Below are 18431 nucleotides of genomic sequence, written 5' to 3' on the forward strand. Positions count from 1 at the left end.
AAATCATCTCAATTGAGTTTTTAAACTCCTGATTTTTTTGTTTGAATTTTGCTATCTTTATTATTAAGAATATATTTCTTCATTGTTATTAGTGTAAAACGCCAGTTGAATGGTACCAGGATAGTTTATATATATAATTTTAGTAGTATCGTTATCCACAAACAGAATTCTACGCCATTGTTTATTTCTATCTTTAGAAAGACCGTTTGAAGAGAATGTGTTTAATTTTTTTATTTAGTATTTCAACTATCAATTTATTAGAATAACCATTATTAAATGCTATTTGTCTTATGAATATATTGTTTTATGGTTATATGCTATTTGTTTTTTTCAGGTCTTAAAATACTTCACTATAAATAATTTAGAAATTTTAGAAATGAGGAAACAATGAAATGAAATAAACCTGCTTATTTATGGGGGTACATCGAATACTTATATTATGTAATTAATAATCTACTATATTGTGTAATTATATTATGTAATTGTTATATTATGTAATTCGTGTATCTTTTTTTACTAATAAAAAAAACTAAACTAACTAAACTAAACTATATTAATATAAAAGCAGATATAATTAACAAGAATTTTTTTATAAACTCTCTTTTAAATATTTTCCCACTCAACTGGTCTTTCCCGTCTAACGATATTGTAATTCCTAATTATTATAAACCCAGCCTACTCTTACCCCTCCCCCCTCCTTCCACTTCTTCTTTCCCAATTGCAATCTATATTTAATTTTTGACTTCGGTGTATACACAATAAAATGTAAACATTATATTTATTTATTTATTGGACAATTTGCATAGCGCCGCTTTTGTGAGATATCACCTCAGGGGCGCTATATTGTAATAATCTACCTTTATATATAGATTTTTACTCTCCTGATGAAGGTGTATATATAATCTAACTTTAAACTTTATTAGATACAGTAACAGTTGTAGGTAAAGAATTACCACCAGTTGGAGTAAAATTAACACATTTTAATTAAACCGACTGCTAATGTCATCGCACAATTACCCTCCTTTTATTCATAAACACGGGTACAATTAATCAATATGTAATAATCTATTATTTAAGTCAACTTTGTTAAAACTATCTTTAATTGTGACAAACTAAACGATATTGATTCAACTTATAGACATTGACGGTTGTAACACATATTCAAGCACTGCAAGTCTCCTATGAGCTAATTATATTAGGTACGATAACAGTTAATATCAGTTGTAGACATGTAGTCAATAATAGTGTTTCATTTGAAATAATCCATCACAAATACGTAAAATTTCATTTATTCAAACAACTGTCATTCTTATTATGCGTAAATTTAGCATGTTATTATTAATTAACTCCTTCCTGTTCCGTGTTTTAACAATATATATACCTACTCACCCTCTCTCTGTGAATGTTCTAATATCTATCTATTAAATGTAACTGTTGTTAATATCACTTAAAATGGGCGAAGTCCAACTAAGAGCCGCCCGCAGGGCCTAGCAGAAAAAAACCCGCGGAGCGGGTTTTTAACTGCTAGTTATTATTATTATTGCACTTGTTCCACTAACGATACCATACTTGTTCCCAGTTCCCATTGAAGAAATGTCTCACTTAACTCTTGGATTATCCGAGTGCTGGCCATAACGTATCGCTGCAGTTCTCGTAATGTTGTCAGTGGAGATAAATGATGATATTGTAATAAAAATAATAATTATTGAACCCTTATTCTTGATTGCCTAACTTAATTATGATTTCTATCAAATTTTAATAAGCCTTTATCATTATAGTGGGTAATTTCATTCTATGAATTTATAGGTGACCGCAGTTATGTTTAATTTTAATAATTTCAAGCATTCTATTTGACTAAATAATTTGTTCAGTGTTTTTTCACTGTTCGATTAATAAATAAAATGTTGAAACTCGTGCAAAGTCGGGTTGTAAGTATGGGTAATTAATATTAAATTAAATGCAAACTTTTTCGATTAAACGAAGATCCTTCTCCTAATTATTGGTATATCGATTTACCATGTAGCATTACTTTTGCGTTCGTGTATTTGTAGTGTTTTGTTTGATTCTTAGTAAAATTTTGCTGAAAGTGTTGCTATTCAACCTTCTCATAGACAACTCAAACTCAAATAGATGGCTCGTTCTATTTCAAACTTCTGATAGACAACTTAATCTCAAATAGATGGCTGATTCTATTTTAACCTTCTGATATACAACTTAATCTCAAATAGATGGCTGGTTCTATTTCAACCTTCAGATAGACAACTTAATCTCAAATAGATGGCTGATTTTATTTTAACCTTCTGATAGACAACTTAATCTCAAATAGATGGCTGATTCTATTTTAACCTTCTGATAGACAATTTAATTTCAAATAGATGGCTGGTTCTATTTCAACTTTCTGATAGACGACTCAACCTCAAATAGATTTCTATTTCAACCTTCTGGTAACTTTGCCTCAAATAGATGACTGGTTCTGTATAATAATCATTAATAAATAAAATATATAACTTGTCCTTTTATCACTATTACTACTGAATCATTGACAATGCAACCATTAAGGGTCTGAAATCAAAAGAAGTAATTCCAGATTCAGTTCTTATGAAAGACTCGAGTTATAGAATTTCTGTAAGAGGAAGCTACAAGCCAAAAATATGTTTATTCTTGGTATACCTCATACTGTAGGCAATAGGCATTAAAATCGCTTGACAAACGGAGTCTAGAAACGTTCGATTTCAAGCACAAAACTGGTTTTTTATTTATTTTCTAAATAATTTTATAAGAAAGCAAAAAAGTTAATGAAGTGAAACTGTCACAGATAATCTTAGCTATAATACAGTATTTTTTAAAGTTTTTTCCTTTATGCTTTCACACATTTCTATTGAAAAATTATTTTTTTAGTGGTATACATTTATATTTTTTATTGAGTAATCTATTTTTTTATTTGTATTCTACTCAAGCGAAGCGATATGAAAACCTTCAATTTATCTAAAGTATATTTTTTGGTATTCATAATGTACACCAATTCGTTATTAAGACTAATAAAAATAGTGATATGGCATTAAGTTTTGCCTTAAGAATAATCTTAGGAGACATGCGTTGCTCAATAAAATTACTTACCGAACATCTCTGTTAAAACATCGCAATTAATTTGCAACAATCTGTTTCTTGGTGCACTTGATAATAGTTGTAAATTTCTAGACCACACACGTGAAAATAATAAAATAATATTACAAAATTTTAAAAGCACTTTGAATCTTGGTTTGAGAGCTGTATTCTTGCCTCGAAGCATAAACACTGTGCTAGACATTGTAGGAAACTTTGCACGGCCCAGTATTATGAATCTCAAAATTATTGATAAGGTGACATTTACTGTAGACAGGCATAAAATCGTAAGTCCCTCGTAATATGATAAGGTATATTATTTATAATTCTCTGATATTGCAAATGGCTGATGCGGATTTTATGACACCTTCAGTGCCAACTGTAACGGAGGTAAGCGACGGAATTATATGGCTGTCGATGATAAAGAATTATGTTAAATTAATTATATTCTTCAGAATCGACAGCAGGATTTGGAAAAGTGAAAGTTTAAATGTCGATACGTTGTGCTAAATGTTCAATTACTTTTTTCGTTGAAAGTTTAAATGTCGAAACGTTGTGCTAAATGTTCACACTTTTTTCTTCCTCTTTATATTTTACATCGGACGTTGGAAAGAATCTTTCATTTCCGGATTATTGATAAAATTAAAAAATGTATTTATAAAGTTGCAAGTATTTCAGTATTTTTATTATTGTGACAACTGTTTCAGCGCTCTAGGCTATTTTAAAATTGTGCTTAGGTCACGTTGAGACGAATTATTTATCCCGGCCCAATTTGAATTTGTACGACGTCTAAAACATTCACAATAAAATTTTAAAACAATCACTAAAATTGTCACAATTACTTTCTTAGTAAATCGGCTAAATTAAATCATTTTACACATCATACACATTTAAATTGGGTGGAGGTAAAGAGAATCACTTAAATAAGTCGTCTTAACACCACACTTTGAAAATTTGGTAAATATTAAGTGGAGTTCTACGAATTGTACTCAAAAACATTTAAATAATTGATATTGCTTACCGAACCTATCGGAAAAAGAGCCATTGAAATTCCAAGCTCAATTTAATTCCAAAATCAAACGTCAAGTGTCCACTTAAATTTTTTTTGTGTCGCATTAAATACGTATATGATAACAATTCTTCCAGATTTCGGTAGTTTATACAACTGTTGTTACTAATTATATTATATTGTACACGAAACCTGTAAATAAATAATGCTACAAATATAATTATTCATTATGACGTAAAAATTTTGACATTTCTTACGAAGTAAATTTTCATCACTTTTCTTGGGTGAAATATTATAAAAATTACATCAAAATAATGTAGATAAAACTATTTTTCTGATGATACCTCAAATCTATTATTTCCACAATCAATTTATATCAAGAATAATGAAAGAAGACGCTTTGACACTAAAAACGCGGCAAATATTTCGTTGGCATTCCACAGAAAAATTCTTTGTAAAAAATTTGAAAAGTCATTCCGATATTTGCTGCGTAAAGAACGAGAATAGCCCAAGCGATTGTGACCTTGTTCTTCATACAAATTCCTTATACATAAGGGTCAAAATCGCACATAATTTTTTTTTTTTAAATTCGTAGATAATGTGCAGCACTCACATATGCGGTCCCGGCATATGACGAGAATTTTTCTTCCCACAAGGCAAAGGTAACTTTCTGTTTCCTTATAACTAAAACATTTGTCATTATACAAGAGAGCTTGCTTTTTGAATGAGTTAAAACTTTTCCTGTTGTCGAAAATTTTTCAATATTATTTAAAGTTTTCGGTCTATCCACATTTAAATTAAAGCAGGAAATAAAGCAATCTTCTAATTCCGTTCGTTCTATTTGTTTTGAGGAATGCATCTACTGGTTTAAGTTCGGATTTTATGAACTTCAATTCATTCTCATCTCGCATGATGTGACGGGCATCCCTTGTGAGGTGATGCAAACACATATACCTATGAAACGTACACAGAAAACAGTAGACGTACCTTGCAAGTTGTCAATAAGTTTACTGTAGACGTACCTTGCAAGCTGTCAATAAGCTTACCGTAGACGTACCTTGCAAGTTGTCAATAAGTTTACTGTAGACGTACCTTGCAAGTTGTCAATAAGTTTACTGTAGACGTACCTTACAAGTTGTCAATAAGTTTACAGTTGACGTACCTTGCAAGCTGTTTATAAGCTTACTCTAGATGCAGAAGTACCTTGCAAGTTTTAAATAAGTTTGTTGCCTTTACCTAATTCAGATACTTCGTTTTCCAAAATTAACAGAAAATATGACAACCTTACTAATATGTTCAGTAACTGTAAATAACGATTCTAAATATCTACAGCCTACAGGCACTCCATCGTCCAGTTATTCTTAAAACAAAACTAGTTACTGACTTCCTGGACTGCGAGATATTATATATCACAAGTCAAGCGATCCTGGAAGGACAGAAGATAATATTAGTATGTTTTAGTAACTGGCTTATCAGTATGTCTTGGTCAAAGCCTTATTTCTGTACGTCTATAGGCACACTCCATCATCCCGACACCAGATGTGGTGATAAGTGAACGGCCTCGCAGCACCACTGTGTCGATAGGCATCTGTGACGGGGAGCATTTGTCAATTAAAATTCTTTTGAGGCGTATTCCGTGATTGTCATATTTTGATCTCGTGCTATTCAAACACACCTGAAGCGTGCTGCTAGGTTGAAATAATGTTATGACATCTCCTATTCTGTTGGATCACTTAGGAACTTTTGGTTTGAATCACTTATTGTGCTTGGGTACTTTATTTCAATTAGCTATGAAGGTTTTTATTTATTTTGGTAGGTGCCAAGCTTATGTTTACACATGGTGTTGTGCAAGGGAAAGGGGATTCTTCGATAAAAAATCTACGATTTATATTCAATTAACAAACCCTTCCATATTCGTAAAAACATTTACTTTGTGCTTTCGATAAATACAATAACAACATGTGTATTTATTTTAGAAAACTTTATTTTAATACATTGTTTACCTGTTTCAGGGTATCTAGCACTGCCGATCGTTAAAGGATTAATCGATAGTGCTGATAGCTTTTTATCTTTCCCGAACACGACTGCAGATCGCTAACGTACGAAAAAAGTTCACGTTGAATAAAATAAGAACATTTAGTCGTTGTGAACTGTTGTTGTTTGTTGGCGAACTGAAGTCATGTTCGGGAACAATGACAAGTTACCAAGATTATCGATAAAACCTTTATCAATCCACCGTGCTAGATACCCAGAAGTACCTTTTCTTCGTCAGGAGAATATTAAAACTAATATGAGATACAAGATATTGTCAGATATAAATAAATATTTAAGTGGGAAATCAACAAAAGGGAAGGGTAATTAATGGAAGAACGGAGAGAACAGTGCGGCTTATTAAAAATATTTATGAAAAAGGACTATGAGATTAATTAACTTGGTAAATAGTCATTAAATAAACACGGTTAAATAGTTTAATTTACGTCTATCTTCTAATATTTAACATTAATTTTTTTTTCTTTTTTAATTAAATGTTTAGTTTTTTAAAAAAAAAACATACATTCCCGGATTACGAATAACTTGACAATATTTCAAAATCTTCTACTACCACCACAGTAAGCGAAAAATGTTGCGTGTGTTGTGATGAAGTACTTTGAAGCTGTGATGGAGGCTGCGCATGGGTAGGACCCAAACTCAATGCCAACTCAGCTACAGACCGTTCAAATCTTTTTCGTTACAAATTATCTATATTGAAATATATGTAATGCTTTGACTTCATTATTTATCGATAACAAATGAATAATATAACCAGTACCCACAGCAATAGAAAGACATGCGATTGAAAGAATCCAAAATAAAATTTTAAGATATGTAAATTTTAAAATGGGCATTCCTAGAGAAAACCTAAATTACGATAACGTACTTTGTTCATTAAATTTAATAAAATTATCTGATCGTAGAATTATTTCCGATTTAACCTATTTGTATAAAATCATTAATTCAATGTTTGATACCCCTGAGTTATTTTATGTAATCTCTTTTCATACTCCAAGCAGGTCGGTTACAAGACAGTACCTACCATATTATTGTAGCAACTCTATATCAACGTCCCAATATCACACTCCTATGCGACGGATGCAACAGCTAGGAAACAAATACTACGATGTTGTTGATATATTTAGTACATCAATTTCAATATATAAGCATACCCTATTGAAGTTTTTTTCATCAAGTAGTGGAATATTTTAATAAAGGTATTTAAGGCGATGCACTACGTCATGTAATATTTTAAATTGAGCCGCTATCAATAACAACTCTTACGTAGATGGCGATGAGGTTTAAATTCCCGCTTAACACCATCCGCCTGTTTTGATTTATGCAAGAAAAAAACATGGCCCAAAAGTGCCTTTTATTTAATTTTGTGGATGTTCAGGCATAAATATTTAATTTTTTTTCGATCATTTTATAAATAACTTAATTTGCCACATTATATAATAAAATCATAACCGAAAATAGGTTCGTAAGTAGGAAATTTTGAAATTTAAAGCAGTTTTCGTAGGCCTTTACACTATTTTTTTCTGGGCTTATAAAAAGACTTATCTAAAAAATACTCGATTATTACAAAGGTAGAGATGTATTCTACTCGCAGTATTTAATTAAAGCATCTGAAACATTTCTAGTCGACTAAATTTTCAAACGAAAAACACATTATTTTGCATTACTACGTATGGCATCGCTTTATCACATAATAATTTTGTCAACTGAAACAGAAAAAAATATTTTGGATTTTTTATGTTTTGTGCCTACATACTGTGTAGATCAAGTTCAGTGATATTTTAACTTTACATTTATTTTTCTGCAATTGTTTTGAATAGTCGTTTCCGCACTATTTTCGTGTATAATTTCGTAAATATTTTTTATATATATGTATGTAAAAGCCTTAATAGGCGTGAAATAAATAAATATAAATCAATACATTTTATTTGTTTAAATTCACTCTTCTTAAAGTTATTATCCATTTTTTAATTTAGCTTAAAGATTTTTATCGGAATAAATACACAACGGGTGTCCTAATATTACATTGAAAATATCCTTTACTTTCATATAAAATTTCAGAAAATTTGTTATTATGTGCTCGTGACCGGAGTTTGGTCGGCAGAGTCAGAAATTTACTACATCAAATGATGTCCAACATACATTACAGGACGAATAACATTCTCTCAGCCGTGATGATGAGACAAGCGAATACATTAAAATAAAATTATACTTAAAGCCCGCCCTTTAATGTGAGCGATTAAAATTCGATAGCCAACTCGCGTAAGTCCAGAATTCGCTGAGCGCGGCATGCAATGATTTCTCGACCGAGGGGCTATTCATACGAGGTGTTATAATAACGCAGGAGCGCGAAATATTTACGTAGGTACTAATTTCGGTCGTGGGTCTGTCTGTAAGTGATTTCAACTTTGGTCCAATGAACTTTAATTTAATGATTTGTTTTAAATTAAATTAGTGTCATTTTCAAAATTGGAAATGATTGTGTCAAGAATTCAGACAAGTGATAGAGTATCTTTCTTATAATATACTATTTTATTTTCATTTTCAAAATTGGAACTGATGCGTCAAAAATTCAGACATAATTATTTGACAAATTACACAGCTGATTATGAAAACAATATTCAGGAAAATATTCTTAAAAAGATTTGCTGCTGTATTTATTTTTTCTTGATTATTTTGCAGCAATAATTATTGACCTTGTTCTGTTTACATAAACTTTCAGTTTCATAAATCCTACAATTATAATATAAACCGAACGTATTCGTAATTTTGCAGTACCTACTTTACTAGAGCAAAAATTAATCACTGAAAATGGCTGAAAATCCCATTGGGAGCACTTGAATTTAATTTTTTCGTCAATTTATTATTTTCATCATGTTGCTCAGAATAAGCCCGTGGCTCCCTCGGGACTCATTAACGTGTCAATTGATCACGTGACGAACATTTAAATGAGCATTTAATGACGCTAAAATGATCACGGACCGTTGTTAAGTAGATGATTGAAAAATCATGTTGAATTTGCGTGTCGCTCGGTAGATTATTGAATATTCTAATTTATTCCTTCTTGGTGCTGCGAGTTAATTTAAATGCATAGATAAAGTAAAATAAAATATTTTATTCTTAGAGCTGTTTTTTAAAAACGTGTTGATTTGAAAAATCCACACATTTTACTCCAATCATCTGTACCATTGGCTAAATAAGACCTGAACCCTTTCGTAATCCGTATAATTGTAGCTAAATGACATATAACATATAAGACATAAGTCATAAAGGCTTGAAAGCTGCCCTTACAGACTTCTCAGTTGATTCTCTTTAAAATTATAAGTTTTTTTTAATTGCGTCGTAAATATAATATCCACTTTTATGTATTGAAATATATTTGATACCCAGTATGTATTAAATTTGAATTAATTTTATATTAATGTTTTTGATATTTTGCGTTAGTAATCAAATAATAATTAAGTTCCTAATGTAGGTGATAATTCAAAGTAATTTAAAAAAACTAATTTCCGTTGTGTGTCTGTGTGTTTCTGTGTTTTGTTGTTTCCTGCGTAACTCTGGTTCAGTGAACTCTAGATCTCATATTAAATTGTACATTTAAGTGGCATTTAAAATTGGAACTGTTTTGGAAAATTCATAAATTACCTACCTATAATTTTTCATTAACAGAAAATTGTTTTAATTGTCTCCTTCAAAATTGGGATTATTATTTAATTTTTCACGTGTCTGCGCTAGATTAATTATAAAAATAAACGTTTGATTTATTTTGTAAACGAATTACTTTTGACAAGGTAACATGCGATATGTATTGTTTTCCCGTATAACCATGAAGGTTTTTTTTAAATTGTAGCATATTTTTTTCTTACTTTTTATGGCATCTTTGGCGTAGTGATTCCCAAAAAATACGTTTTTAAATTTTCATAATAATATAAATTTAGTATTTGAAAGACTTTTAAGGAAGCCTTGTCTCTTGCGAGAAACCTTTGGATTCAAATAACCGCAATGTAATGATAAAAATTGCGTGATTTTGCATGTTATATCGTATTTTAAATTTAATGAATAATTCAAGAACACACCTCAGCCATCTCAAGTCGGTAGGTGTTTGGGGGCGTGAGAACTAAAATCCGTTGTATTTTGTACACCTGTTTCCTTCCGCCTACTCCTACGGGGACAATATCTGTAGTCTAATCATCTGTTATAGTGTGACAATGTAAAACAATTCACTTGCAATTTATTGAAGTACCACGAACATAGAGATAGACATTAGCCCCACACAGGAGGACCTAACGACAACAATTTCCATCAGAGCCTATGTCATCTTTTGGGATGCTATGTGGAGGGTATTATTTAAGGAAAAGAAGAAGAGGAAGTTCTGGGAATGTAAAGGTATGAGGGTTGGGTAGAAAACTAGGGATCATTGTGTCCCTCCCACAGCGGCGGAAGGCTATGGGTCGAGAGACTCAGTTGGAGAGGTCAAGGGTCTATCCAATAAATGTTTCCCGAGGCGGCGGTACCAAAACTCGCCTCCCAAATTTTAAATACTAGTTATTATTATACACAACAATATATGAATCATCAAATAATTATTATTATCGTATTTCAGTTATTAAACTTCCCTTTCATAATCCACAAAAAATCTTTAAAGAAAAGATATCCACATTATTTTTCTAGAGCCAAAATGCTTTTTTGGCATTTTTGTAGCTGAAAGTATTTTAACCGAATTTTATTAATCTATTGTATGATATTTTTGATAATTTAACAAAACACTAATAAACCGAACATCTAGGGTAGGCTTGATGGAAGCCATGGAACAGAAATATTCAAGGCTTCGATACTGGTACAAGTGCATTCCATTTGACGTGTTCCACTATGCAATTTTTTTTTACATTAGCTCCAAAAAGTAATGGAAGGAAGTACTGGGAAGGAAAAGGTTATGGAGGGCGGGTAGCAATCCAATGGTCAATGTGTCCAGGAGTGATGTACGTATGAATCCATCCCTCCCACTGCGGTACATGGCTGTTTCGAGAAAGTCTTGCTGGAGGTGTCAATGGTATCTGTTAACCAGTCTCTCCCGATCTGGCCTTCCACGCAGTTGAAGGAAACAGACCCGTACAAAACTCACTCCCGTAAACCCGGGCACTCCTGATATGTCACCAAACGTAGCAAAACAAGTAGGGTGACTTATGGCAGAGCTTTTGGCTATCGAATAAATGGTTACCGGTGCGGCGGTATCCATACCCGCCTCCCAAAATATGTATACGATAAAGATTGCATAGAATCAACTAACAGTACGAAAGCAAAACACAATAAGTCAATTAAATGCGAAAAAATCAAACGTTTTACTGACAGCACGTACATAATTTCGCTTCTACTTCAAATCTTTTGCATACCTACTGAAAAGATTATTTGATTTTATTTATTTTCAGTTCACAGGTAAAATAAATAAAGGCAATTGAAAAATTATATTACTTTGTATTCATTTTGTGGAGTGTAAAGTTGGAATGATGGATACTTAAAAATAAAATACAAAAGTGTAATAGTGTTCTTAAAACAATATCTACCAAAGTGTTAACTTTTCTAGATGAAATGTCCACTTTGGTATAAAATTATTTGCTTGCCCCAGAAGCAATATCAATATGATGAACAAATTTATGTAAACATTCCTCTGGGAAAACAATCTCGTTCTACTATTCTCTGTCATTAAAATAAAACGTCCTCTCTATTTCATACTAAAACAAAGACAGGTGGACTTGGTATGTTTCCAACACATAAACTAAAGAGCAGTATCACTTACAGTTCAGGCAGTAAAAGACGAGAACCACACGTAGAGAGACGTACAAAAACCTTTGACAAGTTAAGTTAGACATTAATGTATCGCGTTTCCTGGGAAATTGGATGTTATGGCATTAAGGGGAAATGATTTCAAGTAACTAGAGATTCAACTAAACTTTATAATAATATATGACCAACGCTGTTTTACTATATTAAAATTAAATTGTGTAAAAATTTTACTTGTAGATCGCGACTGTCGAAAATCAGTGCTTCTTAAATATGGCGGTACTTATAGCACTCGGCGATAGAACAGTGTTCTGTCAATGGTGTTGATATGAATACATATTTTGCAAGACCTCACTGAAGATGAAGAAATACGATTTGAAAAAATTATCAGTAAAAAAGCACACATCTAAACAAAAACTTGCTTTAAAATAAGCACAAGCATGTGATATTTTGGGATCGGTTTCCTGAAACACGACTCCAGTCTGATGAGTTTATAGGACCAGGAGGTTCTAGCATGGACGATTTATAAAGGCTTTTGTCAATACGCTATTGATGAAATCCGTCATCGACGGTCAGTAAGCGATATTTACGTGCACGGTCACAATATGATTTCGACAGTCGGCAGAGAAAATCCGCTACTTGTAGCGCTGCCGCAAAGGTGTAGGACAGCTGTCAATATGCACTATTAACTATTTGTATAATTTTGTCCGTATTAATGAATGGGGGTGAACTAAATAAGCTCTTTGAACTGAAAGAAATAGTATACGTGACCGATAGACCTAATTAATTCATCTAAGACGCGAATAATTGATTCCGTTCCAGTATCGAGAAATAAATTATATTAAAAGTACATGCGATCTGACAATGCATATAAAAGTTAATATTTCAATTGGACATTGTCAATTTATTGTAACTTTTAACAAATAGGAATTAATAATATCAATTAGTATAGATACGCCAGTGTTGCCAGCGTATATCGATTCTGATTTATTGCGTTATCAGCATATGTCTGGATATCAATCAGCGCGACCGTACTCGAGAAATCGGTAAAAAATCAACGGTAGTTACGATTATCGATTAGACATTTAAAATTTATCGATTTCACTGTGTTAGACCCCTGATAGGTTTAAAGGATAGTTAATAGATTGTAGGCAGAAGTTCAATAAAGTTTAGGAATCACTAGACTAGTGGTAGTTTGGTACTCGCAACTTTACGCCCACTAATTTACAGTGTGTACACGGTGTCTGGAAACTCGTAGTAACTTTATTTCATTTGAGATTTTGTTTTCGAGTATGTGTAAATCGTGTCAACGTCTTTTAAAATGCGCTGAAGCCTAGAGATGCAAGAATTTTTTTTTGTGTTTTATGCATAAAAAAATAAAAATTATTAACGAGATGCGAGATGTGGTGTGGATTCACCAGTTTCCAGCTTGTACTCGAATTTTCCGAACATCGTGCAATGTGATAAACACAAAAAATTAGTGCCTAATCAACAAATATCATATAAGCCCAAATTAATTGCGCATTTTATGTTTTAAATGAGCACAACTTTCTCAGATCATAAGTGATAAATACTGTAGCCTTCATCGCTATGTTAACCCCACAAGGAGATTATGAAAATCGCTTGGTCCAGCGTTGTTTATGTACCGAAACCGACATAATTTATCTGCAACGAAATCGCCGAGATGATTATATTGTTAATATTCGCTTGTGTTGAAAGGTTAACTTGATATTTTAAACGAGAAAACGTCTTGTTAGGACAGTCTGGTTATGTAGTGTGGAAAAATAGGATTAGTTAAATGTATAGAATACACAACTAAGAAACCACATCAATTTAGTGGACACAGATTAAAATGGAAAACCATGAAGTCCAATTTTCATAATGGAAAAATTTATTGATTTAAACTACAAATTGTAACATTTAATCGCTGATGATATTATCAACCACGCTCTAAAAAATGAGATAATGTTGGTAGTTCTTAGTGAACGTCTGATACAGTTATTAACTATGGAAGTTGGTCGAATTAGCTCAGTGGTCAGAGCAATTCCTCGGCAAAGAATCTTTGTCTATTTCACATTTATGAGAGTGTATGAGAGTGGTTAACATTGTCTTCAATGATTAAAAATAGTAAGGACGGGTTGTGTTGGAGAATTTGAACAATTCATCAAACTACAACGTTCATTTTCGGGTTCTGTAAAAGATTTTTTAAGTTTTGTTATTATTTCAGTTTTGTCAAGCAACTAGCCTATAATGATATAATAACAGAACTTGAATAAAACTTTCACAGAACCTGAAAATGAACGTTGAAATTTGATGAATTGTTCAAATTCTCCAAAACAACCCGTCCTAAGATTTCTGTGAAAATTTGATTGACTTGTCAAATATCATGTGAATATATACTTACTATACGTATTTTGAGGTTTATTCCATTTTATTTTTATTTTAACTGACCTGTTATTCTTAATACCAATTACTGACCCGATAATAATTTGATACCTACCCAATATGTTTCCAAATGGTGCTCTTACACAAGGATGATAAGAGTTTTGTTAACTTAGAAGTTAAATCATTTTCATGACTAATTGGATTTGAAATGTTATAATCTAGGTTTAATTTGTCCCTACGGGCTTAAAGCTAACATTAAATTGTTTTAAAGTTTCCGCTCCAAAAATTTAGGTAAAAAATATACTTGCAACCCGACAAACTAAAAAAATAGTTTAGAATGTATAAAATTTTATACCTCCATTATATTTTTTTGCTATCTATTGGCCAATTTTTTTCCAAAATAATAATTCATTATTTCCATATGAAGGTAGTACGTGACGTCATCATGCTAATATATTCTATCTTTTTCGTTTTCATACTAGAAGTGTGAGAAGAAAAATGAACATCGCCGATAATACAAACAATACCAAAAATGGCCGATGTAACAGATCTTCAGATATGTTTATTTCTCCGTCGGAAGATAATACGATTTCGAAATCGAGACTAGTCAAGAATGAACTGTGTAATATAATATGATCCCATTGGATCGTCAAAATATATATTTATTGCATTTTCATGCAAATTCGAACAGGATTTCAAATACGACCAAGATAAAATAAAAACAACAAAACATTTGTTTCGATCAATAAAAGTGTTTCGAGAATTCCGTTTTGTTTGTTTTTTTTTAAACCTCATTTTAATGAATTTTATTTCGAATAAATTATGAACGTTTCAATTATTTAATCACTATATTATATTTTTTATCGGATTTTTAATGTGTTATAATGTTAAGGTGTGTTTGTGGGTACATCGTGCAATCTATCTATGAACGGAACATCAAAAATTGTCGTACTAATGTAAATTACTTTTTGGTAAATTATATCCATAAAAAACAGTTTTTTCTATGCGGATTCTCATAGTACTTGTTTTACTATGCAAACTTCAAGATGTCAAAGCTCACCATCCGAGAGGTTTTACTGCTTCATAAAACAGAACTTATATAATACATTGGATAGGTTTACTATTCGGCTTTGCCCGAAAATAAGTTTTAAAAATGTGTAGTTAAAATATGACATAATTACGTCCTATCTAATTTTTTAAGAGTTACGAAAATATAAAATGCAAAGGATGGTAAAATAATTGTTACATGTAGAAATAGTCAGCATATTGAAAAACTACAGGAAGACATAAAAATAAAGTTCTGTGAAAAATATACAACGAAGATCCCAAATAAAAGATTCCCATCAATAAAAGTCGTTGGAGTAACACATAAAATGGATGAAAAAGAAATCGTTCAGAACATAAAAATTCAGAACGAGTTTCCAGAAGAACCACAAAAAATGGAAGTAACTGTAATAAAAAACAAGAAATTAAAAACAGGAGAAGAATATATAATATATTTGGAAGTAGATACACAAACACATGGAATAATGTTGCAAATGCAAAAAATAAATATTGGATGGGAAAGGGTCAGAGTATTTGATGCATTTGACATTAAGCGCTGCTATAAATGCTACGGGTTCAACCATAAAGGGAGCGAATGTAAAAAAGACTCCTTTGTATGCCCTAAATGTACAGGTGGTCATAAAAGTGAAGAATGCAAGGCTATTAGAGGAACAGAAAAGTGTAATAATTGTATTAATACTAAAAACAAGTTGAAGATAAACCTGGACTCAAATCATCCAGCGTGGAGCTTCGAATGTCCAGTATACAAAAGGAAATTGGAATTGGAGAAGAAAAAGGTAAATTTTTTATAAAAAGCAACCAACTGCAAGGAATTATATACTTAAATATTCAGAGTCTGATAGCGAACAATGAAGAAATCCAGATTTTGATTGAACGAAATGATCCTGCACTTGTAATGTTAAGCGAGACTCACATAACATGCGATATTGAAGACAGCGAAGTTACTTTTCAAGGATATTCAACAATACGCTGTGATTCCTACAGTAGACACACAGGGGGAGCAATAATAATTATCAAAAAAGACATAATATTTGAAGTTATTTCTAACACAAAATACGAAAAGAACTGCTGGATACTAGCGATCAGGATAACTTCTGGATATAAGAAAGGAGTATACGGAGTAATTTACCATTCTCCAAATGCAAGTACAAAAGACTTTTTATCATTTATAGAGAACTGGTGCACCCAAAACCTAGAAGAGGAAGAAGATAATATCCTAACTGGTGACTTTAATATAAATTTCAAAAATTTGAATGATACATATACTAAAAGACTTAAAAAAATTATCCAAGCATCGGGAATGAAACAACTTGTTAAAAGTGAGACACGAATAACGGATAAATCCAGGACGTTAATTGACCTTGTCATATCCAACAGATTAGATTTGAATGTAAAAGTTCTAGATGAGCCAAAAATAACCGACCATAACCTTATCCACATTACAGATAACACAAAAAGAAATAATACGAAAACCAGCAAAGTAATAAAATACAGAAATTATAAAAAATATAACAGTGAAAGGTTAATTGAACTTCTGGGTGATATGAATGAACTTCATCAAATGGAATTTAATGAAAAGGCTAAATCATTAATAAATAACCTTCAAGAAGTAATCGACCAGTTAATACCAATCCAAACTACTAAAATAAGAGGAACAAATAAATGGTATAACATAGAACTACAATCAATACAATATGAAAGAGATAGACTGTACAAAATTGCAAAAATCTCAAGAAACTCACAAGACTGGAAAGCATTCAAAAATGCAAGAAATAAATACTCAAAACAACTGAAAGTTTGTAAGAACGATTACTTCAAAAATAAAATTATCTGTGAAAAAGGAGACACTAAAAAAATGTGGAAAACCATAAAAGGATTAATGCAAACTGAAGATAAAGGGATGAAACATGACATTGAATTTCCACATCAGATACAGGGTAGCATACAGAACTGCTTCAACAAATATTTTGTAAACAGCATAACGGAATTACATCAGAGTATACCAATACTGAAGGAAGACAACCGCGTGAGAAATGTTCCCCTAAACCGAGAAAAACTTGTGTTTAAAGAGATTGATGAAACATATCTTTTACAGATTCTAAACAGCACCAAATCAAAAGAGAGTCCAGATGGAATAAGCTTTACAGTTTTAAGGGATGCAATGCCAGTGATAGGACCTCATCTACTGAACATAATAAATGAATCGTTAAGAAGTGGAAAATTTCCAAACACATGGAAAACATCTATTGTGATCCCGATTCCGAAAGTTGTTAATACCAGAAAATGCGAAGAATTTAGACCTATAAATATGTTACCAAAATACGAACAGGTACTAGAAATTGTAATAAAGAAACAACTCGTTGAGTATTTGGAAAAACATCATATATTATGTGACGAACAATCAGGATTCCGTAATAATAACTCTTGTGAAGCTGCAATAAACATTGTGATTAATACATGGAAGAAAGAAACAGATAATAAAAAAATCACCATTGCAACATTTTTAGATTTTAAAAGAGCATTTGAAACGATAGAAAGGAAAAAACTTTTGGAAAAATTAGAAGATATAGGTCTTTCTGAAGTAGCTCTAAATCTTTTCAAAGAATATCTCCATGAAAGAAAACAGGTAACAAAAGTGGAAAGCTCAGAATCAGAACCGATAGAAAACAACCTCGGTGTTCCACAAGGGTCGGTATTAGGCCCAATTCTATTCATTATTTACATTAATGATATAATTAAAACCATAAAACATTGCAAAATTAGATTATTTGCAGACGATACATTAATCTATATTTCATGTGAAGAATACATAGATGCAATCAATAAATTAAATGAAGACCTACAAAATATAGCGAAATGGCTGAAATTAAACAAATTAAAACTGAATGTCAACAAAACAAAATATATGGAAATAGGCAACAAAACACATAACACAGAGTTAAAATTGACAATTAATGGCGAAAAAATTGAAAAAGTAAATTAAATTAAGTACCTGGGTGTGATACTAGATTCAAAACTAACTTTCGCAGCAAATTTTGAATAT

This window comes from Hesperophylax consimilis, chromosome 11, assembly GCF_061612785.1.
Source record: "Hesperophylax consimilis isolate HC1 chromosome 11, BYU_Hcon_1.0, whole genome shotgun sequence".
Classification (NCBI taxonomy): domain Eukaryota; kingdom Metazoa; phylum Arthropoda; class Insecta; order Trichoptera; family Limnephilidae; genus Hesperophylax; species Hesperophylax consimilis.